Source organism: Dasypus novemcinctus, chromosome 2 (genome assembly GCF_030445035.2).
Source record: "Dasypus novemcinctus isolate mDasNov1 chromosome 2, mDasNov1.1.hap2, whole genome shotgun sequence".
Taxonomy (NCBI): domain Eukaryota; kingdom Metazoa; phylum Chordata; class Mammalia; order Cingulata; family Dasypodidae; genus Dasypus; species Dasypus novemcinctus.
Genome location: NC_080674.1, coordinates 134,003,160 through 134,031,084, shown reverse-complemented (window position 1 = coordinate 134,031,084; position 27,925 = coordinate 134,003,160). Strand labels below are relative to the sequence as shown.

Genomic DNA, 27,925 nt, shown 5'->3' with positions numbered 1-27,925 from the left:
CGTTCAAATGTCCAGAGGTGAAGGAAGGCTAGGCTTATTTATGGGGGCTCCAATTAATTCATGGTAAGAGAGAAGGGACAGCTGAAGAAAGAAACAGGGGCATATCATGACGGATTTTATAAGCCATAGTAAAGTACGTGAACTTTCATCTGATAACGGGGAGCCACAAAGAGGTAGAGTGATTATAGCAGGTGACATTAAAAAGATCACTCTGGCTGTGAACCACAGGAGAAGACTATTAGGGGAGAACAGGTGAGCCAGTAAGTTGCATTAGGGTTGGAGGGAATGACACAAACCTGGGAGATTTTTTAGAAGGCACAACTGACAGGACTTGGTGATTGAATGTGAAAGTAAAGGGGAGAAAGGGCTCCTGGCTTAGCCCCTTGAGTGGATAACAGCTCCTCATTAAGACCGGGAGCACAGAAGTAGTAGCACAGAAGTAATAGTTCTGTTTTAGATGTATCAAGTTTGAAGTTTCTATGAGACAGATATTCAAGTGAAGCTGAACACAAGTATTTAATGAACACCTACTATGTGCCAGGCTTGCTGTGTAATAGTTGTAAAGGCATGGGACTTATATGCTGATTCTCTCCCTCTGGGAACTTAGCAAGCACCTAGTAAGAAGGAAAAGTTTAGTTGTCAGGCATCTAATCATTATAAAAATGGACAGAACTAGAACTAGCTGATCTATTTACTAATTAAAAAGAAAATAAGCATTAACCTGCCTGATGGTAAATTAGTGGAACTAGTAACAATGAGCCAGATTATATGACCAAAGTAGAGAGCAGGCATTTTGAGAAGCTATATTGACTTTCTACACTATGAGGTAAACATTTTTAGTATTTTGGAACTGAATTTATTGAATAATAATCTTGAGGTTGGAAAAGATAAGTTTTCCTTATAACTTGCAAACACATAATTAACAATAGCAGCAAAAATCTAACCTTAGGGAATAAAGAAGGAAAGATCAAATGAGAAAAAATTAAATTCTTCAAAACTGGTCAAAAGGACAATCTTAAAATGAGATTGCCTCCAAATGTATCATAAAAAGTTTTCTCTGACCAAAGGCTAACACGAAATAAAATGTTTGATTTGGAATAAGGAAAAAATACTATGAATTTGGAGGATAATTAGGAGCGAGTTTAGACCACTAAGAGAGATTGTAACCTCCTTAAAAAGGGGATATCAATCAAGACGAAATAATTTCAACTTATAAAGCATAAGAGGGTAACCAAAATATGGTCTATAGGTAGTTCAAATTACTCTCATAGGCTAACTATCATGAAGTTGTAAAATTTGAAGTTGGGAAGTAGACTTGGCCCAATGGGTAGGGCATCTGCCTACCACATGGGAGGTCCGCGATTCAAACCCCGGGCCTCCTTGACCCGTGTGGAGCTGGCCCATGCGCAGTGCTGATGCACGCAAGGAGTGCCATGCCATGCAGGGGTGTCCCCCCTGTAGGGGAGCCCCACATGCAAGGAGTGTGCCCCGTGAGGAGAGCCGCCCAGCGTGAAAGAAAGTGCAGCCTGCCCAAGAATGGCACCGCACACACAGAGAGCTGACACAGTAAGATAACGCAACAAAAAGAAACACAGATTCCTGGTGCCTCTGATAAGGATAGAAGTGGTCACAGAAGAACACACAGAAAATGGACACAGAGAGCAGACAACTGGGGGGGTAAAGGGAGGGAAGGAGAGAGAAATAAATAAAAAATAAATCTTTAAGAAATAAAATAAAATAAAATCTGAAGTTGAATACTGTAAAACTAAGGCTATTCCATTTAACAATTATTTAAAAATAACAAAGTGATAATAATAAACAATAATATAATTCTGACTGCTGTGTGTCAGATAGCGTGCTGAACCTCTGTGTGTATTATCTATATATTCTTCACAGCAATTTACCTAAGCAGGTGATTTTATCTCCATTTTACAGCTGGAAATATGTAAAATACAGCTAGAATTTTCCTTATTCATCAAAACAAATGAAAATCTTTAGTCTGTTTGGTAGTAACATGTAAGCATGGCAAATATCTCTCTGCCTCGTTGCTTTATCTATGTCAAGATAAGTATTCAGTTTCAACGAAGTGTGAAATATGTATATTACCTTTCATTCATCCCTCAAAAATAAAACGAAGGCTGGTAAGTAGTAATCTGCCATCTCGATACTCACAATTATCCCAAATTGGAAAGTTTATATCCTGAGTCACCATCTCAGACTCAAACCATCCATTTACTAGTTAGAAACGTTTAGTCTGTAAAGTTAGAAACTGCCGCAAGTAATGAATCAAACTCCAAGAAAAAGAAAAGCTATGTGCTCTCTTTTAATTAATACAAAAAAAATTTAACACTAATTTTCTGGTTTCCCTTCTTGCTTTGTTCTTGATGAATTGCACTGTGAAGATTCTAACCTATTTTCTTCAGCAGAAAAACAAAATTTGGTCATCTCATTGCTTTTAAAAGCCAGCATACAGAAAAATCAAAAACTGCTTTGAGAAATTGCAGATGGCATTTATGGAAGGGAAAATAACAATATACATTTAAAATATATATCACTTGATCTCTTATTACCAAAGCACTTTCCAAATCAAAAAGCTAAATGAGTTCCAGAATAATCTACATTAGAAAACAAAATGTAAAAAGCAAAAAGAATTGCTAGGTCAAGATGCAGGGATAATGTACACTCATATAATAAGATGGCTAAACTCTCTGTGAAAATAATTCAAATGTTAAATATGGTATTTCACAAATACAGACTACAAAGAACCGTAGAAATGCAACATTCACTATATTCAGAAACATGGATTGTCCTTTTGTTTTGCTTTGTCCTCTTTAATAAAGACATTTGATATACAGTCCAAATAAGAAATTGATAGGGCAATACATTTAATCTTTTCCTATTTGCTTGTTTTTTTTCTATGGGTTTTGGTGAGGTAAACATGGGTACTTTATATTCCTTTATGCCTACTCCAAAGAAGAAAAAGTTCAATACATTTTTCTCCCTGATTTCTCTCTTTTAAGCTGTGTCATCATGTCTCATACTATAATCTTCCACTTGGAGCTCAAATGAAAACAAAAAACAATTTTTTAAAAAAGCATTATTTCAATGAAAAAGGCAACACAGTGGTGATTTGCCTCATTAAAATAGACATTTTGAATATATACAAAATTCTAATTTAGGTGTTGGCCTCCCATCCACTCCCATTCGAGTCTTAGTCTTCAAATAACATTCCTTATGGTTCCATTTTAAAAAATTTAAAATGCAAAAAATAGTCATTTGCATGAACCCCCTAGTGCCAAACTTGATTGCATTCCAGGTCATTTACTTAATTATTATGGAAAATCAAAACAGAAAATCAGTAGAACTGATTAGCATGCTAAAGTATTTCTAATAGAAAGAGGAAACACAGCCAGCATAGTTAACTCTTGCTACCTACACGTTGCTAAAGTTCCTTTAGGGAAGGCAGGCGTTGCCGATTTTACCATAGAAATCAAAGAAAATCCTTACAGAGGAGTTTGGATTCTGATGATACACTGTAATTTCTTTATCAGTGTAAGGAAAAATAAATAATGGGGCATTTCATTTACTCATTTATTTCTGCAATAACAGAGGGACAAATAATTCCTGACAATTCTTTCTGGTTCTAAAATCTACTCCTTTCCATAAATCATTAAGTGCACACATATAAATAACTCAAGGGCCCTTGACCAGCTTTTGCCCAAGCTCTTTCCCTACCCATAAAATTCTACCACTGTCCTCTAAATAAAAACTCTTTCTTGATTAGGAACATCCACATTCCCAAAAATCTTTTCCTGGGTATCAAGAGCTGCCTATTTCACTTGACCAATCTATCATGTTATCTAAAGGTTGTGCTAGCTTTTCCTTTGAACTACTCAGATAAACACTGCCCAAATGTGGCAGAAAGGCAGTGTGCTGTGTTTTTCCTGGAGACTTGAGCCTGTGAAGAGTCTTAACGATCCAGCTTCAGGGTATTAAAGCTGTGGAAAGGGTAACACTTGTTGGTTGTCCTTAATACTGAGCAAAAACAAGGTATATGCCCAGTGAGCTTCGTGAGATATCAGGATTTTCAAAGAGAAAACGTTTTTATTGATAGAGCATAGCAAGGAGCTCTGATGACCTAACAGCCTAAAAACCTGTCTCCTGGAACTGCAGTAATTCTGATAGTTTTATAGTATTCTAAGATAGGCAGGTCTATGAATGAGTAATTGGGGTGTGGCTGGCTCAGTTTCCTTCATGAAGGGGCTGTCTAGCGATCACAAAATTTCAAAGATGTTAAACAGGTTAGGGGGTAGGCATAAAATCACAAGGTTTTTATAATCACAAGATAAATGTTATATATAAATCAGGTTAAGTCCCCACCTCCTTGGTGGGTTGAAACAGATAATACCCAAGAAGACACACAGAAGAAGATACATGAGAAAAGAGAAAGAGCTTCATGGATTTCAGAGGAGAGAACTTTGTCATGACATGGAAAAGGACAGAATTTCGATCCTGCAGTCCCGGGTAGACAGAGAAGTCTTATGGCAGCACGCAGCTGAGATCGAAGAAGCTGGGCCCAAGGAGCCTTAAGAAGAAGGAAGGAGAGACCAGGCAGAGACCACACCTCACGAGGCAACTGATTTGGGTGAGAAAGTACTTCTTATGGTACATTGAGTTGGACTCTTTCAGGTCTTATAACTGTAAGCTTTTATTCCAAATAAATACCCTTTATAAAAACCAACAGATTTCTGGTACTTTGCTTCAGCACTCCTTTGGCTAATATACCAGGCAACACAACTATTTTTCCCTACAGAACATTAAGGGATATTCTGAGAAAGATCCTGGTTGCCAGCGTGTCACCATCTTTGGGAAGTACTTTGCCACATTCCTATGAATCTATCACCCACAAACATTTGGAAAAAAATCCACAAACAATACTCATTAAGGCCCTTACAGTGAGGAACAATCGGGACTACCATGACTTATAAATCATGGTGTCTCTGCTCTGAATGTTCAAAAGCTACTGGCAAGATAAATTATAAGTAGATCATGATTATTAACTAAATGATCCATTTAACAATGAATTGTCAGGGTTTTAAGATGAGGAAAAAGTCAATATGACTTGCAAGGGCCCATGAAAGAGGCCAAAAAACAGAGGCTTTAACCACACAGGGAATCTCATTGACTCTATGACAGCTGGTTAGTATCTCCATACACTGAATTTCTGAAGTCAATTAGAACAGAGCAGAGATTTGAACGACGCTGCATCATACCTGGAGGAAAAAAAAAAAAAGAAACCATGGGGAGTGGCCACAAGGCAAAGAGAAAAGTGTCATCCGAGCTTTGGAGGTGGAGAGCAGGACATTTTATAAGGGGTGGTGACAAGTAAAGCTAGAAAGTTGGGTAGTGTTCAGTGATAAAGGATTTCGAGCAACAGGCTAAGGAGTTAAGACTAATTTATCCTGCATGTGATTGAATACATTTGAGGTGTTTGAGCAGGAGGCATTCTTTGATAAAAGAGGTGTTTTGGAGATTAACACAGAGAAGGTGTACAAAATCTGATAAAAGATGCAGAGACTGGAGGCAAAGAAACTGTCCAGCAGCTACTGCACTCACGTTGAGGTGAAAGGGCCTGCCCTAGGGGGTTGCCTAGGGAATAGGATGGATGTAAGAAATCAATAAAAGAAAGAATTAGCAGGACTCAATGCCGCAGGGGTCTTGGGCAAGGGTGAAATCAGAAACGAAGCTGAGGTTTTGAATATGATGAATGGGAAAAATAATAGAATGACTGGGAGAGCTGGTTTAAATCATTCTGAATCCCAGAATAGGATTGTTATATTTTAAATTATATTTCCTGGTCTATCGATCTCCTGCTGGGAAAACAGTACAGATCTTTATTAGGAAAACTTCAAACACTGCTTCTTGTTCCAAAATTTGGTAAATAAATTTATATTTATTTTCCTAAACGTCTCATGATTTTATATACCTTGATAATATCCACACTCATTCTTTTTTTGCTTTAGTTTTTTTTAACAAATCAGATTTACTGATATACATTAATAAAGCATAATCCATCCAAAGTGTACAATCAATGGTAGTTGGTATAATCACATAGTTGTTCACCATCATTTCAATCATTATAAGAGCATTTTCATTATTCCAATAATAATGATAAACAAAAAGCAGATAAATTCATCACCTCTCAAACTCTCAATATTTCCCCTGCTGTACATAGTTGTTATTCTGTTTCCATCTCTCTAGTTTTATTTAAATTTTGTAAACATTACATATGTATTATCCATATTCATATTTCATATAAGGATTCTCTATATTATGCCCATCCCATTTTACATGTTTTCCCTTTCCTTCTAGTAATATTCATGATCTTAGACTTTAACTTTCAACCAGTCATACCTATATAATAGGTTGGCTAGTTATAAACACTATGATGTGCTTTCACCATTTCTATTCATTTCCAAAAATTTACAACCTTTTTATCAAATCTGCCCAGATTAACCATCAGCTTTCCATTCTCTACCCTCATTCTATCTTCCAGTGATCTATAAGCTAATTAACTCCATGAATTTACACAATATATTTAGTTCATAATAGCACCATCATACCATATTGTCCTTTTTTGTCTGACTTGCTTCACTCAATATAATGTCCTCCAGGTTCATCTGTGTTGTTATATGCTTCACAACATTACTTCTTCTTATAGCTGCATAATATTCCATCGTGTATATACATTACAATTTGTTTATCCATTCATCAGTTGATAGACACCAGGGTTGTTTCCATCTTTTGGCAATCACGAATAATGTCGCTATGAACATCAATGTGCAGATGTCTATTCATGTCACTGCTCTCAGTTCTTCTGAGTATATACCTAGTAGTGGTATTGCTAAGTCACATGGCAAGTCTATATTCAACTTCCTCAGGAACTGCCAAACAGTCCTCCACAGTGGCTGTACCATCCTACATTCCCACCAACAGTGGATAAGTGTTTCTATGTATTCACATCCTCTCCAACACTTGTAATTTTCTGACTTCACAATAATGCCCATTATAATAGGTATGTAATGAAATCTCATTGAAGTTTGGATGTGCATTTCCCTAATCACTAGTGATGTTGAACATTGTTTCATGTGTTTTATTCACCATTTGTATTTCTTCTTTGGACAATTGTCTATTAAAGTTTTTGCCCATTTTTTAATCAGGTAGTTTGCCTTTTGAGTAGTAGTATCTCTTTACATATCATCAATATTAAACCCTTATCAGATACAAAAATATTTTCAAATATTTTCTTCCATTGAATTGGGTGCCTTTTCTTCTCTTTTTTTACAAAAACTATGCTTTGGCAACCATTATCATCCCCTACTGTGGTAACTGACCTCCATCCAAGATGGACTCCAATGATCCCTGTTTGTGTTATCTCCTCCCACATTGAATAGAGTAGACTTATATAATGGCAGGATATTACAGAAATGACAGCATATAACTTCCAAACATAGGTAATAAAAGGCATTGCAGTTTCCATATTGCTCTCTTGGATCACCCATTTTGTGGGAAACCATCTGCCTTGTCACTGGGACACTTAGTCCTACGGAAAGATAAACAGAGTAACTGAGGCCTTCTGCCAACAGCCACGGAAGTGAATCATCTTGGAAGCAGATCCACTAGCCCCTGACAAGCCGTCAGATGACTGTAGCCCCTGCCAACCGTGACTACAGTCTGATAGACCTTAAGCCAGAACCACCCATCCAAGCTACTCCCAGATCCTTGACTCACAGAAATTGTGAGGTAATCAATTGTTTTGAGTCACTAAACTTTGAAGTAGTTCATTATCTAGCAATAGATAACTAAGACACCTATATTTAAGTACTTCTATATAAAAATGTTTTACTTCTGAACTCTTTCCCAATAATGCCCATCATTTCTTTAGTAGCAGTAGCACACAGAAGAAACCAGCTGCAATGATTTTCTAAAATCTTGTTTTCTACATCATAACACCTGGTAAGAGTCCATCATCTACTAATTACATTTTGAATTTCTTTTCCACGCATGACCTCACAGTGCCTATGTTTTGAGGTATATCTGCTTCTTTTCTACTCAAAGCGCCATTCCAGATTATCCTGCCATTTATCCTTAATTACTTAGCTGTTGACTATCCAGAAGAATCTGCCTATCTCAACATACCTTGGAAAGTTCATCATGTGCTGTGCTATATAGGCCATATACAAAATATTAAATGAATGGCTTCAGAGTCTTCTCTGAGTTACTTTTTTATCCACAAATGTTTCCCTTTATTTTTCTGCATTTGAACTGGTTTTCTATGATTATCTCTGATTAAATGGTATATAGCATTTTTTTATTTTTTAACTTTTACGTCAAAAAAAATTAACATTTAGTTGACAGTTACAAGAATAAAAAATACCCATAAACCCTTCACCCAGACCACTAGTTGCTAATATTTTGCCACATTTTCTTTATCACTTTCTAGCTTCAAATGCATACATGCAATATATACATATATTTAAAGCATTTGAGAGTCATTTGTACATATTACCCTTTATCTCTAAATACTTCAGTGTGGATTTCCTAAGAGTAAGGATATTCACCTGTATAATTACAGTACAATTTTCAAAATCATTTAATTTAATATTGATGCTATACTACTATCTAATCCATAGACCTATTTTGAATTTCATCAATTGTCCTAATAGTGTTTTTCACATGGAAAGTTTTCAAAGCCTTTGCTGGAAAACAAATATTTGTTCCTTCACTCTGTAAACATTGGTAATGCCATCTTTGCTCTCAAAATGTTTACAGGCTCATATGGAAATTGTAGCTTTTGGATAGTAATGACGAGACCATTTAAAATGTGATTAGGGTCAAAAAATTTTTTTTAAAAAGATACGAAATAAGTATGGGAGTTCATAAAGTATTTTCCAACTAGTGGGTGAAAGATAAGAGACAGCATTATTGAAGACTCTCCAGAAAAGGAGTCAGGTCTTTAAGGAGGGGCAGATTTTGCTGGGTAGATGGAGCATAGGAATCACAGGCAAAGAAACCAGTAGGAGCAAGGGAAGAAAAGGTAACTTCTCAGAAGGCAAATAGGAAAGTTGTCTAGAGCAAGAAAAGGAAAAGGAAAATGAGTAGAAGAGGAAGTTTAGAGTTAGTTCATGAATGGCATTGAATATCATGGTTTAAGACTAACTCAAGGTAAAATATTAAAACACTCATGAGACCTCAGGCAGTCCATCAGTGAATGGATTTAGGAAAAATGAATGAAAATTTGCAACTTGAAGAAGAATGGAAGACATTGATTTCTTTCTTTCTTTCTTTTAACCAACAATACTGACTTGAGAAGCTGCAAGACTTCAGGTTTGATGAAACTCCTAACATAATACAAGCAGAAAAATCCCAATGAATATCCAATTTGAATATCCAACAGAATAAATGACAAAAGAAGACAATTTCCTTTAGAAAGGAAAATTCAAATTATAATATGAAGAAAGAGAAGAAATATAATTTCTGATGTTAAAGAGAAAAAGGAACCATGCACAGCAAGGTACTTTAATATCATCAGAATTTAAGGTCTTTCTTTGCATATAGTGGGGAAAGGACAGGGACAATGATGGGAGGCATTAGAATTTGCATGATCCCTCTCTCAGGAAGGTCCTTTCCAATGGTGCATGCTGTTTTAGGAGGAAGGATAAGGACACTCATTCTGTCCCTATAACTGCAATGTCAGAGGACACATGTAAGTCATCTGCTCTCCTAGCTCTGGATTATTCCACTAAACTTCACTACTGAGATGTTCACCCACCATTAGGGCATAGTTGAGCAATCTAAATCAATCCCTCCTTTCCTCATAAGGTCATTGCTTAAGGAAGAAAACTCCATATTAGGAGAAGAATTTCTATGAAAACAAGAATATATAAAATCTTTCAGCTGAATCTATCCAGAACTCTAGAAATTGAGGCAAATTCATACACAAGCATATATCCCCAACTTTCTTGTTTTTGACTATTTGATAATAGGCCATATGCTTTAGGTTTACAACATGCATTTGTCCTGAGATTCCCGAAGCTCTTATGCTAAGAAGCACTAGAACAGGTGAAAGCCTTTACAGGGCCAATCAAAATCCTGTCATTTCAGAAATGAGATCATTGAAGACCCAAGTTGGGATGACTTGACCCTGATACAGAGCTAGTTTGCGGGTCATCCAAAATTAGAACTCAGAACTTAGGTTTCTTAACTCCCAGTCAAAATACCTCTCCATTATGTAAAATAGTCACAGTCTTTCTAAAATAATATTTTATTTGTATATTGGAGGAATTTGTGCTTCTTGAGATGCAAATGTATTCCTGGTCACAACTGAGGATCTGAATTAGAAAATGTACATATTTCCACATTTATACTTTACAGATGTTTCAAATGATCAGTGGTGGTTACTCAGCTGCTGTTCCTCCCAGTGGACTCAGTTCCGAGCCACTCTAACCCAGACCAGGATGTGGAGTAACCACAGGTATCTCCTGCAGCAGGCATAGCCCCAAGAGTACGAACACTACTGTCCTTAGGGCTTTAAACCCACATGAGCAAAAGCTTTGAAGATTTGAGACAAATGTGAGGAAACTCCTAGGGAAGTCTAAGTAGGCGTAAGAACGTAATTATTCAAAGCTGCATTCAGAAGATGCTTGGGCAGCCTTCCCTCCCACCTCTACTTCCTCACCAGTCACTTATATACACAAATGCCAGAAGCCACAACCCAAACGCCAACTTTATGAGACTTAAAATAGGGGCTTGTTTTAGTAGATAAAGTGCCACATGCTGAATTAGCAAACCACTTCCTGTGGTATCTAGACAGATCTCTTATTCAAGAAGTGACCCCGTCTGACCCTGGATAATAGCTGGAGAACAATCTCATATTGATGGGAAAATTAATAGCCAATCTCCACACTACTTCCTTAATTTACATTATTTATAATCCTCTCTTCTGATTTCCCTGGGTTTCCTCATTTGTCCCTCTCTACCATTTTTAGGGAGAGCCAGGATGTGGATGTCACAGGGGCAGGAGGGTATAACAATTTAGGTAAATTCTATCCTGGCCTGGTGTCAAACTTTGATCTCTGACAGGCCACTCACTTTCTGCTTTATTTCCCTCTCAGAAAACCATCCAGTAAAGCAGCTTTAATGCCTAGAAACACTTGACTTTCTCATAGACCTCTAAAATGCCTTAAGATTCATCAACTTTTGTGTGAGCACAGCCTTTTGCAGGAACCTGGTCCAATGCTCTAATTTTACAGCTGAGGAAGCTGAGGTCCAAAAAAATTAAGTATGTCTAAGGTTACAAAACTACTTCCTAAGTAACTTCATCTTAGGCCAATATTGGATCAAAATTCAATATTCTATTGGTTTGTCTTGCCCAGTAATGTGACTTGATATACACAAAGATAATAAAGATGCAATTATGTTTTTTTCCCCTGTGGCTAATGCCACTCTTAATAGGGTAAAAATATAGAAATAATAGGCTCAAGGGCACATCTAAAATTTAACACTTAAAAATTGATGAAATGGCCAAAGACTTTACTAGGCATCTAATGAAGGCCTCCTTTCATTCCAAGGAGGAGGATCTCAGAGAATTCTGTCTACATGATCTGTGAAGAAGCAGATTAGGTATGAACTCTGTAAAAGTTTTGCTAATGGACATGATGAAGGAGTTGATGGAAGGTAAATTGACACCTCCCAATTTTCCTCAGTGCAATGAATGACTTTTTTGGTTTTCTGGTGTATCATTGGTTTAGCACATGGCAGAGTTGATGTACAAAATGAATGAATGAATAAGTGAGTGAGTGAATGAAGGAATGAACTTAAAGGACAAAAATTACAGAGAAGAGTCAAAAATGTGGACCTGAAAAGAGAATTTAAGAAAAGAAAAACTAGTTTAAAGAAGAGAAACATTTAAGACTAGTAAGAACTCTCCAGCAAGATTTGGAATTAATGAATAGGACAAATGAAAAAAAAAAAAAAAACTATTGAAAAAATGCGTATTTCAAGTCACAGGTTTCTCAAGGATTGGTAATTTTTATGAACCATGAAGCAGTTGTGCAGTTCTTAAGTATCTTAAAATACTTTTACTTTTTTAAAAGTTCTGGAGGGAAGACTTAGAGTTCATTTGAAATTGGGTATAGTTTTACAACTCTTACAGGCTTATTAGTATTTTAATTTTCCCCTTAGCTCATTTTCAGCCTGGCATGTTTGGTCTGCTTGCTGGAAATGTTGTTTGTTAGTTATTTTTCTTTTTGTTTTTCAGGTTTAAGTCAATTTTCTGATGCAAAATTGTTGCAAAAGTTCTCAACTCTTACTTCATGTATTTTTAATCTTTGTACTGTCTAGGATGATCTCCAACTTTTAAAAACATCATTTGGCAATTTTTTCTAATTTCCAAATTTCTTATAAAATCATTTTCAGCCAGTGGTGCTAACTATATCCACTTATTACCTTAAATAGTTTACTTTTATATTTCAGCAAAAATTTCTATCCATTAAGAGGGGATGACCAATTTTTTGGTTAGCTATTCCTGAAAAAGCCATTAATATTTTAATGGGGGAAGCAGACTTGGCCCGATGGATAGGGTGTCCGCCTACCACATGGGAGGTCCGCAGTTCAAACCCCAGGCCTCCTTGACCCATGTGGAGCTGGCCCATGCACAGTGCTGATGCGCACAAGGAGTGCCCTGCCACACAGGGGTGCTCCCCACATAGGAGAGCCCCACAGGAAAGGAGTGCACCCCGTAAGGAGAGCCGCCCAGCATGAAAGACAATGCAGCCTGCCCAAGAATGGCGCCGCACATACGGAGAGCTGACACAACAAGATGACGCAACAAAAAGAAACACAGATTCCCAGTGCCGCTGATAAGGATAGAAGCGGTCACAGAAGAACACACAGTATATGGGCACAGAGAGCAGACAACTGGGGGAAGGGGTAAAGGGGAGAGAAATAAATAAAAATTAAATCTAAAAAAAAAATTTTTTTTAAGTTTTAATAGTTTTTTTTAAGGTTAATTTTAACACTGGAATGTGAAATAAAGAGGTGAGAAACTTTTGCCTCTATCATTTATCATTAATCGAATTTTATTCTCACTATAAGCACACAAGTAAATAGAATTGATCCCTTAGTTTGATTCTTTATTGTAAAGATCAAGTAGATTTAACTGCTATCAATATATTAAAACCAATGACCAGAAATAACTAATTTTTTACTAGTTTTTGAGTTTGAACAATTTGTCCTTTTTACCAATGCACTTTACAAAACAATCTGTTTCCATTTACATTTGCTTATCGTACATCTACATATGGATGTCCCACCCAGTTCCCAAGTTCAATATAAACCAAACTTAACCCACTTTCCTCCTTCCTCCACTCTGCTCTCCTTTTGTTCTTTATCTCAACTAGTGGTGCTACTTCCTACATGGTCACTCAAGCCAGAAACCAGAAACCCAGAAGTCAACCTAGAAATTTTACATCCCCTCATACACACACGGAAGGACTTTCTTTTCATTCTCATCAGTTCAGGACAGACTCATATTCCCCTAGGTTGCAGCATAGCTTTCCTCACCTCCAGGCCTTTCAACTTCCATTTCATCCTCCATACTGCCACCAATCCTTCCAAAGCACAAATTCCCCTAACTAAAAGCTTTCAAGAGTTGCCTTCAAGGTAAAGTCCAAACTGGCATTTGAGGCTTTTGAAACTCAAGGTGACCTAATCTCTCACATGTATACATCACTTGAGCAATTCTCAGCCACTTGAATTTCTCGCAATAGTCCATATTCTCACTCCTCTATGTCTTAAGCCATGCTATTCCTTCATTTTAAATTCCCTTAACAATCTGGTCGACTTCATTCTTACTCATTCTTCAAGGACCAAATGTCACTTCATCTTAGAAGAGCTCTCAGGCTGAGGACACATCATTCTTCTTTGCTCCCATAACACCCTGATACATATTGGGAGAAGATGATGTGATCTTTGTCACCATTTTCTTACTCATCCGTCCACGAGCTGTGACCTCCTTAAGATCGGAACTGTACACTGTGCATCTCTACATGTGATTTATATATATTGAGGCCTTAATAATATTTGACTACTGATTGACTGACTGAATTAATGACACAGAGGGAAAAGTAAAGCTCAGAATATGAACTCAGTTCTTTTGAAATACATTTTGCAATATAAAAAGGAAGAAATGGGAAACCAAGATTATCCCTTTGAATTACTTAGCTATACAACTGCACTGAAAAGCCTGAAGTTGAAAGAAATGATTCTAATACTAGTGATCATAAATATGAGAAAACAAGGAAAGTCTTCCTTGAGAAATATTTAACTAGAGAAAAAAATTAAATAGTTTCTGAAAAGAACCTCTGGGCACTTTCAAGGGCTCAATATTTAATTATTCTGTAAATTCATTTAACAGCTTAAGGCACTCTTTTCATTGACTTCCTCCTTATTCTTTTTTTTTTTTTAATATGTACTTAACCAATATATTCTCTTTTTTTAATTATTTATTTTTAAAAATTACATTAAAAAAATATGAGGTCCCATTCAACCCCACCGCCCCCACCCCCCACTCCCCCCACAGCAACACTCTCTCCCATCATTGTGACACATCCATTGCACCTGGTAAGTACATCTCTGAGCATCACTGCACCCCATAGTCAATGGTATGACTGCCTTTAGCCATGACTTTTGTGGATGTGGAATTCATCCCAGTTGTGGGCAAGGCAAGGGACTGTGAGCATGGATCTGGGAACAGCAAAGGGAGTCAGGAGAGAGAGACCTGCTGGAAGTTACAAAGCCACAGTACAAGAGACAGGGACACCAGACCAAAAGAACCAAATGCTCAATGGCAGCATTTTGCTGTGCTAAGAATTTTTTTGAAGCATCAGGTCCCCATGGCTGAAAAAGCATGCTTCCTGGGGCCTGACTGGGTTTGCTGTCTGTCTCAGCAAACCTCACCAGAGAAACCACATCTGCAATCAGCCCAGAATGACCCTCAAGTAATAAAGGGTAAAGTTGCTTTAACATGTTCATGAACTGTTATATAAATACAGTTGAGGAAAGGGAAAGACTCAATCATAAAGTGATTTAAAATAATATGCTTGAAGAAAGACAGAAAGGAAAAGAAAGGATTCATGTATTTTTAAGGTTTAATTTTGAGAAATAACAAAGGTCCTTGATGCTCTTTGATGAAGATCACATTGTAACTAAAAGTAAAAGAAAAATTTAATGGACTCCAAATGTACATAAGTGTTTGTATTTTATGCAAATGAGGCCAGGAAATGAAAATATACACTAAGTATAATGTTAAGAAAGAATAAACTATAATGTTAATATTAAAATATCCCAGCTTTCACAGGGAATAATACTTTTAAGTAGGTTATATCACTCTTTAAAAGGGAATTGGAACCAAGGAAGCTAAAGGTATTTGTACTAAAGCAATGAGTCTTGAACCAGGCAGGAACACAGACTTTACAATTTATGACATTTTCCTTAATCTCTTCCCTTCTGCCCTTTTGAAATGTAATTTCCCCTTGCCTGTATTAAAAATTATCTCCCTCAACTCTTTCTTCCATTTCAAAATCTTTAATAGCAACATCTTGACTTTATTGTAAATACTGGGAACTACAGATAGCAGAAAACCAAGATTAGGTTTACCCATCACAGTGAATACAATAAATTTCTTTTTATGAAGAAGCAATTCCCATAAACTATATTGCTGTTGGTGTTCAAGGTTTTCAACTTTCTAATAATTTAATTTTAAGAAGGAAAACTAAAATCTAATGGATTTAAACTATACACAAAGACTATCTCAAATGAAGAACCTACAGAAGATACATGGGTCATGTTTTTCCTATCCTGCTAATAAGCTTTTTGATCAACTTATTTATTTCTTTGCAATAATTTAGTTCTCATTCTCTATCTAGTTAATGATGTGTTCAGGACATAAGTACAAATATTCCAAATTTTTTCATTGAAAACTGCATAGAAGTCTCTGTTGGAACCAACTCTCCACACCCCTCATTTGAGACTTGTAATGTTACCTTGAGCTGCTAATCATCTTTTGATATGACTAATTCCAATTCCTTGAAAGCAAAGCTGCTATCTTAGTCCTGTCTCTCATTTCCAATCCTCACTCTTTTTTACTTATCTCCCCATCTGCAAGAACATAACAGTTCAATAAATGGTTTTAACTGAGTTAGATAAAAAACTAGGGCTATGAGGTCATGTGATACTGACATCATATTGGCAAAGATCTGAGAGGCTGGGGGAAGTCAGGGGATCGTATCCTGTGAGCTGCAGAGGGTAGATATGAGACCACAGGGATGGAGTGAGAGAGAGAAATAACTGAGAGTTGGACCCATAAGTGGGAAAAACAGATGCCTTATATGGGAGCCCTGGGTAACTTTGGAAAACAATCCCTCGAGTGATCAATTCCGCCAGAAGATGGCGCTTTAGCTTAGGCCGCTCTGGCCTGGCCAGGTTTCCAATTCATCTTACAGGTTGTTCCCTGAATTAATGGAAATATTTCCTCCAACAGCGGAACTGGAACTATAACATGAGCTATCCATATGGAAAAATGTAGGAAAACTATGCTGAATCTTATTGAAAGAAAAGCTTTCCTTTTAGAACAATGTCTTTTGCTTTGGCCACAGAAGTTTCCTACTGTGTCCAGAAGGTATGACTTTTAGATGCAAGGTGTATAGAGGGAGGGTTTCTTAAAATAAATTCTAAAGTGCAAAATCTTAGTCTGCACATGCTTGCTTTCCCATTTGGCAAGAAACATAGTTTGCAACAAAAGACAGAAAATGTTGAAATAGATAAAGGTGGAAAAAGTGAATTATAACTATAAGTGTCTTATGAGTAAACAAATAAGACATGCTATAAGATTAGGACTGCTTTATATGTATTGTGCATACTTTTGTGTACTATGTTAAATACACAAAAATTATTTATACAGAGCCAATCAGATGAACAGGTCAATTTATGCTTCATTAATACAAGTACTAAAATTAAATTAAATTTTGATGTCTGCTCTGTGAACCATTTTGTTTCATCACATCAAGTTAAGAGAGCTAAATTTAAGAATCTAGTCAACTAGAAATTCCCCTGGAAATATCCTGAAAAACTCAAAATTAGGTATTAAGCAAAAGGAAATGAATCAATTTTATACAGTGGGATCCAGGCCCTTTTCAAAATACCTGAAATAAAATCCTCTGGCAAAATCTCTATGCCCATGGCTGCATGGATTTGAAATTAAAAATCATCTCCATGATATAACTCAGTTGCCTTTTCCAATAACCCCATGGTCCAAAGAATTTGGTCTCGACAATCCAAGAAGAGCTCAGAAGAGTTATGAGTCATGTTCTCTTACTATTGAGAACATACACTTTTACCTGTCCCAAGTCATTAAATCCTCAGATTCATTTCCTCTAATGATGAGCTAGGCTCATATGCATCATTAAAAAAGAGAAAAACAACCTTAATGAAGACATTTGACTTAGCAACTGCCACAATCAAAGACAGACCTTTTCAGATGTAATTAAAAATTTTTCCAAGATAATTTATCCTATTAAAATATGGTAATTTGCCATGGTTTCAGGTTATCTGAAACCTTTCTAAGATTGAAAGCTAAAGTCAATTTCTTGCTATAAGCAGTGTAATGTGAACCTAAGAGAATCAGGGAGCATTTTATATTAATACAAGCATGCAAAAACTAAAACTGTTTATATCCAAGGACTCAAAAGAATCTGATTGTACTCTCGGAATCTGCATATGGCTTGTTGTTGGAGTACACAGGGCAGCCCTAAAAGAACGTAATTGTCCTCACCAAAACTGATCCAACCTTCTCCTGGCAGCACCCTTGGCTGATAGGGAATTAAGAAACAAGCCCTTCCAGAGATGTAATTTTTGATGACACCAGTATGCCCAATTCAAAAATCAGCATGATTGGAAGTTTAATGAGGTACTTTGTTATTCTCTGCAATAAAAATGGAAAAATAGAGACAGAGTTCTTCAGGCTTAATTACCACATCTGTTATTAGGCACTTTACCGTGATTGACTGGAGTGTATGTGGGATACCATGCCAAAAAAGCCTCCCCATAAAAGCAGCTTCCCACTTACTGCCTGAGTGGGGTCGGTCTTTGTTACAACCAGGATATCCATGGCAAACAAGCCAAGCCTGGTGTCCACAAGCCCCTGTACCAGCTGAAGACACTTTTTCCTGGTGCCGGTTACAATAGATGCAGGACCTGGGATCCTTGCTCTGGCTTCTGCTTCTTTTCCTCCCCTGGAGATCAAACCACACTCTGTGGAGTCCATGATAAAAAGGCACAGTGTGAGAAGGAGCAAGGCGAGACAAGGAGGATCTGAACTATGGTTTTGTTATGATGCCTACTTGGAGACAATAAAAATAGGAATTTAAATGGGATGCTGCAAATTAGAGGCATTTTCTAGCTTTTGAGATAATTCTGACCTAAAAATACAGCCAACAGACAACACCGAGAAGCCAATTTGTCTAGATGCTCAGTGGCTTGGATGTCTTAGGCCCTGACAAAGGTGATTATTTTTTTAAAACTGTCAAATGAGATTTTAGGAATTTAATATCACATTCTGTAACATATACATTAGAGAAATGTATAGCCATCGTTCCTCATCTCTGGCAAAGCTACTCATGTATTCCTTCAATTCCTTAATGTAGGTAAAATGCAGTTAATTCAACAAGATTGCCTTTTTAAATGTTCCATGATTCACCTTTTAAAACCGCAAAAATCCAGGCACCTCACAGCTCTATGTATCCCTAATTCAAATTTCAGTACACATAGTCACATAGGGACAATTACTGGCACATGAAACCACTCTTCAGAGCAGACATAACAAACATAAACTGTACAGCAAACAACCTCACATCTGAACACACAACAGGTAGGGAAATACAGAAATACTTACCTAATCCAGTTTGTCTAAACAACAGCCCAGTGGCTCAGAAATTCATGGTTATGACATAAATAATGAGAAAAGACTAAAATGCCATGTAAATACACTCCTCAGGAACCATCAAGTATAAGGAAGAGTATCCTTCAGGCATTCTATACAGGCATATGTCATTTAATTGTGCTTCACTTTATTACACTTTACAGATATTTTATTTCTTACAAATTGAAGGTTAGTGGCAACCCTGTGTCAAGCCATTTTTCCAACAGCATGTGCTTACTTCATGTCTCTGCATCACACTTTGATAATCCTCACAATATTTCACTTTTCTATTATTTTATCTGTTATGATGATCTGTGATCTTTGAGGTTACAGATTGCTTTGGGGCACGCAACTACATCCACATAAGATGACAAACTTAATCAATAAATGGTGTGTGTGTTTGGACTGCTCCACTGACCAGTTGTTCCCTGCCCCTCTCTCTCTCCTTGGGCCTCCCTATTCCCTAAATAAAACACCAATATTGCATTAGGCAAATTGTTAACCCTACAATGGCCTCTAAGTGAAAGGAAAAGTCACACATCTCTCACTTTAAATCAAAAGTTAGAAATGATTGAGCATAGTGAGGACAGCATGTTGAAAGCCAAGATAGGCTGAAGGCTAGGCATCTTGCACCAAACAGGCAAGTTGTGAATGCAAAGGAAAAGTTCTTGAAAGAAATTAAAAGTGCTACTGTAGTGAACATGCAAATGATAAGAAAGTGAATTAGCCATATTGCTGATACAGAAAAGGTTTTAGTGGTCTGGATAGAAGATCAATCCAGCCACAACATTCCCTTAAGCCAAAGCCTAATCCAGAACAAGGCCTGAACTCTCTTCAATTCTATGATGGCTGAAAATGGTGAGGAAGCTGCCGAAGAAAAGTTTGAAGCTGGCAGAGGTCAGTTCCTGATGTTTAAGGAAAGAAGTCATCTCCATTACTTAAAAGTGCAAGGTGAAGCAGCAAGTAGAAATGGCAGCAAGTTATCCAAAAGATGTAGCTAAGATTATTGATGAAGGTGGCTACACTAAACAACTGATTTTCACTTTAGACAAAAGTCTTCTATTGGAAAAAGAGGTCATCTAGAACTTTAATAGCTGGAGAGAAGTCAATGCCTGGCTTCAAAGCTTCAAAGGACAGGCTGAATCTCGTTAGGGGCGAATGCAGCTGGTAACTTTAAACAGAAGCCAACGCTCATTTACCATTCTGAAAATCCTAGGGCCCTTAAGAATTATGCTAAATCACTCTGCCCATTCTCTAGAAATGGAACAACAAAGCTTGGATGACAGCACATCTGTTTACCACATGGTTTACTGAATATTTTAAGCCTACTATTAAGACCTACAGTTCAGAAAAAAAGATCCCTTTCAAATATTACAGCTCTTTGACAATGCACCCAAGTACTCTGTACACTGAAATGAATGTTTTCATGCCTGTTAATACAACATCCATTCTGCAGCCCATGGATCAAGGAGTCACTTCGAATTTCCAGCCTTATTATTTAAGAAATATATTTCATAAGGCTATAGCTGCCATACATTACAATTCCTCTGATGGATCTGGGCAAAGTCCATTGAAAACCTTCTGAAAAGGATTCACCATTCTAGATGCCAAACATTCATGATTCATGGAAGGAGGTCAAAATATCAATATTAACAGGAGTTTAGAAGAAGTGAATTCCAATCCTCCTGGATGACTTTGAGGGGTTCAACACTTCAGGAGGAAATAACTATAGATGTGATAGAAATAGCAAAAGCATCAGAATTAGAAGTGGAGCCTGAAGAGGTGACTGACTTGCTGCAATCTCATGATAAGACTTTAATGGATGAGAAGCTGCTTCTTGTGGACAAGCAAAGAAAGTGGTTTCTTGAGATGGACTCTACTCCTGGTGAAGATGCTGTGAAAATTGTTGAAATGGCAACAAAAGATTTAGAGTATTTTATCAATTTAGTTGATAAAGCAGTGTCAGGGTTTGAGAGGATTGACTGAATTTTGAAAGAAGTTCAACTATGGTGAAATGCTATCATACAGCATTGCATGTGGCAAACTTCATTACTGTCTTATTTTAAGAGATTGCCACAGCCACCCCAACCTTCAGCAACCATTACCCTGATCAGTCAGCAGCCATCAACATCAAAGCAACTCCCTCCATCAGTAAATAGATTAAGACTTGGTGAAGACTTAGATAATGGTTAGCATTTTTTGCAATAAAGCATTTCAGTTAAGGTCTGCACATTGTTTTTTAGACATAATAAGTGCGCTGCTGCACACTTAATAAACTACAGTATAATGTAAACATAACTTATACATACACTGGGAAAACTAAAAAATTCACATGATACTTTGCTGCAGTGGTCTGGAACTGAACCTGCAATATCTCCAAGGTATGTATATTAATTTTCTCTTAGAGGATGAGATTGTATAAATTTATGATGCACTCCTTAGATGCTTTTTTGTATCAATCATTATCTATAGTGTTTTGGATTGTGGTTACCATTGATGGTGATTTTATGCACAGAATATAATCTAGAAATAAGAGCAAGTAGGATATGAGAAGTTCAGAGGCAGAGAAAGGATCACTAAGCTACAAAGAGTGTCTTAACAACACAGAATAAAAGAGGAATATGTGGTATAAAATGGAATTAACAGCTTTAAGAGACATTATCTTTAAACTTGACCAAGTTTCAGATAAGGAACAACTCTTTCTGTACCTGGTATGAGGACTGAGAGTCCATTTTCCAACAGTCTTTTCAGCCTGAGAAAAAGAGGGCTTTACAGAAGAGATGTCAGCCTTTTCAGACAATTGGCACTCCAGTTTGGTATCATATACTTCCTCTTTGTCATAATGGCTAAAGGACCCTCTTCCACTCCCCAGACTTTTCAGAAACCTGGCCTTTCTCTTCTTCAAACTAAGCCTTTCCTTTACTCTCTCTTTTCTGTTTATCTATAAATGAGCCTTTGTAAGGCACTGGAGAAGGGAAGAAGAGGGATGGCAGAGAATGGTGAAAGTGAAATCACTCAATTCTGAAGTTACAAAAAGGCCACTCTCCAAACTAGTGAAAAAGAGCCATCTCAAAGCAAATTTCCTCCAAAAGATAAATTTCTACAAGCAATGGTTTTTGTAGTATTATAGAGAAAGGAGCTATGGACTTTATCAAAAAGCAAGTCAACTTCAAGTTTCAATGAGTAAGCAGCAAATGTCAGCCTGAGACAGGGGCCTCCTTATTTGCTTCCTTTCACTACTCTCCTGCCTGATTATGACAGATGTTCATGTATCCTTTCATGGATCATGCATGAACTCAAAATCCAGTTGCTAGAACTTGAGCAAGGAAGGAGAGAAATGTCAGTAAAATGTAATAACATTTCAGTGTGAGCCTGAGTCAGCCTGGTCCCATCTCGCCCCTCTCTAAGGGATGGCCTGCCAGAATTTCATGCAGGTTTCAGAGAAGGGCACCTCTGCTCTCCTACAGAGCTCTAAAACAGATGACAATCACTCCAGACCCAGACATAGAAAACAAAATAGAGCGATTTAACTTTCTCTTAACTTTACGCAAATGGAAACCAAAGGGGGTCAAATATTTTTTAAGCTGTTCTGCAATATCAGAAATCAATCTCTCAACTACTGCCTGCCTGAATTTAAAAACTTTGGTTGATTTGTTTAACTTGGAGTGAATGGTCTTCAGGATTTGGACCTGTTTGTGCTCCTTGCATTCTCAGAGAAGTTCAACAGCACTGGAGATTTTAAAGGAACTTTCCTTTCCTGATTTCAATTCTTTACTTCTCAGTTTGGATTTTCTGGGTCATAACAAAGTAACTTTGCTTTCAGCTTTCAGTTCTTCCCTCTAATTGCCAATGAAGTTAAAGTTATCCAAAACAACACTTTTTGAGTATAAAAATCCTCTCTGGCAGGTACTCCTACAGACCAGTTGTTATTTATAATACCTATAAGGAGAAAAGAGATTAAAAGATCAAGCCACGCTGCACTTCCCAACAAAGCAGGCCACAGCTGCACAACAGAGTCTGAGCAACTGCTCCGTGAGAAGACAGCAAGACTTCTGTTTTCCTGAGGTTCTGCTCAGGTCACGGCATGTGGCATGGATTAGAGAGTCCTGGTACTCTGTTACCCACTGGAGCAGGACTGAGACTAACATACCACACCCCTGAACCACAGCTCCAGGCCATCACCAGACACTCTGTTTTCAGCTTCCCTTAGGGAATCAAAGCAGATACCAGATTTTTAAAACTGGAAATAAGCTAATTTTTAAAACTGTCTTTAAGTTCAAAAGAGAGGGAAAGAGAGAACGATTCATTTTTACACATCTCCCCAAAGATGTGTTACAATGGAGTGGAAAAGAAGACATCGGTGGACAGAAGAACGTTTGGACTTGATCTGAGTCAGCTAAATTTTGAAACTTTGTAAAGGTCATGCTTTAACAGGACAGAGTTCCACATGTCGGCGTTAGTCCTATGCCATAACCACAAACCAACACACAGGAAGAGCCCCCAGGAAAACAGCTGCCCCAAAACTCATACTCAGCTCCTCTAGGGCATAGAAGGGAGTAGAAAGAACGAACTCTTTAAATCACACAGTTGTGCTTCTTCCAGTTGGTGCCTGGCTTGGTGGCCATGCCTGACAGCCAACTCAGGCAAAGCTGTGCTCTGCTCTAGGTGCTGCCGGTGTGGGGCCTCGCCCAGCCCATTCCCACTGGCCACTCAGCTGTACCCCTACAGCCTGGGGTACAGGCCCAGGGGCTTCCTGGCATCAAGTTCATGGTATTGGAAAGGGCCTTTTTCATCCCATTGTTCTACAAACCAGGATGTTTTAGGTGCCTGAGATTAAACAGCATGGCAGACTAGGACTTAAGGCCTGACATTTAGCTCCAGGCCCAGTGCTCTTTCTCTATGCTGGACTACCTCATAGAGCTCAAGGGGAAGCATGTTCCCCATACTCTAGAAGTAATTGTTTCATTTAAGACAGGAGAGGGGAGGAGAGGGGAGGGGAGGGGAAGGGACAGAGAAAGAAAAGACAAGACAAGAAAACAAACCACAAACTTTAATGGATTCATGACACTGACATTGATATATGCATGACTGTCATTTTTTTTCATTTGCACAGGAATTGCAAAACTACCTCAAGTCAATGCAATTCTAAAAGTGGTCAGCTATGCACATAGTAATGCTGGAGCTTCAAACTGAGATGATTCTACCAACTCCCACAACTTAGCACACAGTGTATTTAAGATAAAATTTGAACTGGGTGAATAAGTGAAAGTTCACAAAAGTTAATCTTGGGAAAGGGAATTTGACTCAGGCAATTGAGCTCCTGCCTACCACACGGGAGTCCTGGGTTCGGTTCCCAGTGCCTCCTGGAGAAGACAAGCAAGATAGCAAGCTGGCATGGTGGGCAGACACAGCAAGCTGAAGCAACAAGATGATACAACAAGGAGACACAAAGAAAAGACAATGAGAGACACAACAAAGCAGGGAGCTGAGGTGGCTCAAGCACCTCTTTCCACATGGGAGGTCCCAGGTTTGGTTCCGGGTATCTCCTAAAGAGAAAATGAGCAGACACAGCATACAGCAGATGGACAGAGAGAACAGACAGCAAGCACAAAACAACAAGGGGGGGAATAAAATAAAAATAAATCTTAAAAAAAAAAAGTGAATCTCTTTTCTTAAGGAGCTTTGCTTCCCCTGGACTTCTTTCCTCTAACCATGGGCTCCCCTCTGGGCTTTCAACAATTACTTTGGCCTGATGTTGACAGCCCGTAAGCAACTTTGCTTTCCCTAGCTGCTCAGCTGCCAACAACTGCTAGGTCAAAAAGAATGGTTGGGCCAGCCACCACACATGGTTTTTCCTTAATGGGCACAGTGGCGGGTGCCAGGCAAAGAGGCTGGATGGTCTCTTGACAGCCCTGAGAGTACACCTAGAAGAAGCCACACTGAAGGGGTTTTGCTCAGCCTGGGGTTTCACTTGTGATGGTTCCAACTCTTAACAACGTATTTACTGTTTCAATTGGGAGGTTGCTATTGTTTTAAAGAACTTGTTCTTAGAACTTGGTGACAAATTTCACCTGGCTTCCACAGGCCTTTCTTCATTCACTAACACTTTATACTGAACATCTGCCCATTGCAGCTTAGTTGTTACCCTCTTCAGCAGTGACAGAGCCTGACATACTTACCATCTCCGATGGTTACTTTTATGTTAACTTGTCTAGGCTCTAATTCCCAGTTATTTAATCAAACACTAATCTAGGTGTTTCTTGTAGATGTCATTAACATCTACAGTCACTTGACTTCATGTAAAGGAGGTTAATCTCAATAATGCAAGCAGACCTCATTCAATCAGTTGGAGGCCTTAAAAAAAAAACTGGAGAATTCTGCCTCAAAACTGTAGCATCAACTCCTGTCTTACTTTCCAGCCTGCTGGCCTACCCTACAGATTTCAGACTTGCTATCCCACACGATGACATAACCCAATTCCTTGAAGTAAATCTCTTACATACACATGTGTATATATATGTACATGGATCTATATCTATCTCTCTATTTATCTACCTATACTATTGGCTCTGCTTCTCTGGAGAACCCTTACTGATATACCATGAGAGGAAACAGAGAGGGCACAGTCAGCCACTAACCAATAAAAGCACTGTGTTCTTCATCATGTGCCAGTGAATGGATCCACACATCAGACGGTCCTAACTTCATGACCTCATTTTCACAAACAGTTCAACCTGGCCAAGAAATGAAAATGCTCTTCAAATTCTGTGTCCAGGCAGGAGTTTCCTTAGCTCAAGCTATAAGGAATTCTCTTTGAATGGAGAGTATTAATGTTTCTGACAGTCACACCTGAATACTTGAAAATCCCCCCAAAAACCAATGCTCTGTCCTTTAGGGAAAAGGCTACACATAAGCATATACCACATGCTTGACATTCTTTTTTTTTAAGATTTATTTATTTATCCCCCCCCCCACCCCCTGCCAGTTGTCTGTTCTCTGTGTCTATTTGCTGCGTCTTCTTTGTCTACGGCACAGGAATCTGTGTTTCTTTTTGTTGTGTCATCTTGTTGTGTCAGCTCTCCGTGCGTGTGGCACCATTCCTGGGCAGGCTGCACTTTCTTTCGCACTGGGCAGCTGTCCTTAGGGGGTGCACTCCTTGTGCGTTGGGCTCCCCTACGTGGGGACATCCCTGCATGGCACAGCACTCCTTGCGCGCATCAGCACTGCGCATGGGCCAGCTCCACCAGGTCAAGGAGGCCCGGGGTTTGAACCGTGGACCTCCCATGTGATAGACAGACGCCCTAACCTCTGGGCCAAGTCCGCTGCCTACTTGACATTCTAATAGCTAATTTAGTTGATCACTTTCAGAAGATCTTTGTATTTCATAACATCACAGTGATATCCTCAACCAGAGTCAATTGTACTATGAGGTGACAACTGGACCTACAGGACTGGCTTACAGAATGATCATGATCATAAAAATTACTCTCTAGAGCAGTGAAGGGCTGTGTGCAGCAAGGCTCTCTGAACAGTCCCCAGTGGCTGCACAAACAGAACTACAAAGCATCATTTACATACTGTCCTGAAAGAAAGGCAAAGTTTTGTTTTTCCCAGCACAAGTTTGGCAGTGCTCTACATCACAAGCTTTCGGTTTTCTGTTTTTATGGTAGAAGAAATGTGCCTTTGCTCCAGGTTGGTCTTCATCAAAATAAAAGCTGACCCTCTGACTCAACTATATTGAGGTACTCTCTGCTCCGGAATTCTCAGTTGGGTTCAGGCACAGTAACCCACCTGCTTGAAGAAGGCTCTTTTCTCCTCAGCAGGAGGAAATACCTTGCCTCTCCAGGCCTAGGCAAAGTGCTGCTAGGCTGGCTGGCCTCGATTATTTGTCCTCCCTTCACATTCTCTCCACTTCCAATCTGGCTGCATCTTATGAAAGAAATAGCTAGAAGATCAATTGTTCAGAAACAAACAGCCCAAAATATAAATTGTTTCAGGCTCTTCAGTGACCTCATATTCTCCTGACAATGATTCTTTCTCAGTCATGGTTCTTTAGAGAAACAGAACCAAAAGGATGTATGTGTGTGTGTGTGTGTATGTATGCTCAGACAAGAGTAGATGTCACAGTCTTGAGGAAGGATTTCCAGACTGCCGGCCTCCCCTACACATTTTGGACTCAAAAACTCTTGGCAGAATTTACAACCTGCCACCTGCTCTATGGATTTTGGACTTGCCAGTCAGTCTCCACAATTTCATGAGCAAATTCCTTAAATAAACCTGTTTTTATATACACATATGCATATGCCTACACATATATATATACATTCATATATACACACACACACATATATATACATGCATATTTATATTTCCTTCTGGCTTTTTGGTTCTGTTTCTCTGGAAACCCTTGGCTGAAAAAGACTTTGGAGGCAGGGCAAGATGGTATCTGAGTGAATACACCTCATAATCTCTCCTGCAAAGAAGCGGCTGAGTAAGGTTGGAGTCCTGCTGGACTGGGCTGTTTCAGGTGCTTGCAGGGCAGGTGTCTGGACATCGATTTAGTGGGATAGTGACAGAGGAGATTCTTGCAAGAGGCAGAATTTTGGGTCTCTTTCACAGAGGTCAGGGTTGTGAGTGGGACCATTCCCCCTGGGGCTGGTGGCCCAGCGGCGGTGATTCCTGAAGGCTTTGCTGTGCTGAGGAGTTCCCAAGCTCTGAGCGGGCTGTTTCAGGGGCCTGCAGGGCAGGAGGTGTCTGGAAGTCGATTTGGTGAGACAGTGACCGAGGAGATTCTTACAAGAGGTGGAATTTTGGATTTCTGACACGGAGGTCAGAGGTTCTGGCTGGAGCCCCTCCCCCTAGGGCTGGAGGCCTGGCTGCGGCAATCCC

The 27,925-nt window shown here is 38.5% G+C and overlaps 1 protein-coding gene and 1 pseudogene across 9 annotated transcripts in view; one reads left to right on the top strand and one right to left on the bottom strand.

The window, feature by feature from the left end:
- Window positions 1-27,925, bottom strand: part of MEGF10 (multiple EGF like domains 10) — a 421,346-nt gene that overhangs the window by 129,563 nt on the left and 263,858 nt on the right. For 2 of the 9 annotated variants that reach the window (XM_071209743.1, XM_071209733.1), the window contains exon 2: window positions 532-614. The exons of the other annotated variants lie outside the window; for them this stretch is intronic. The gene's annotated coding sequence lies outside the window, so the exon portion shown is untranslated. The remainder of the gene's footprint in view (window positions 1-531; window positions 615-27,925) is intronic. 9 annotated transcript variants of the gene reach the window in all.
- On the top strand, window positions 107-27,858 carry LOC139440001 (tigger transposable element-derived protein 1-like; annotated as a pseudogene).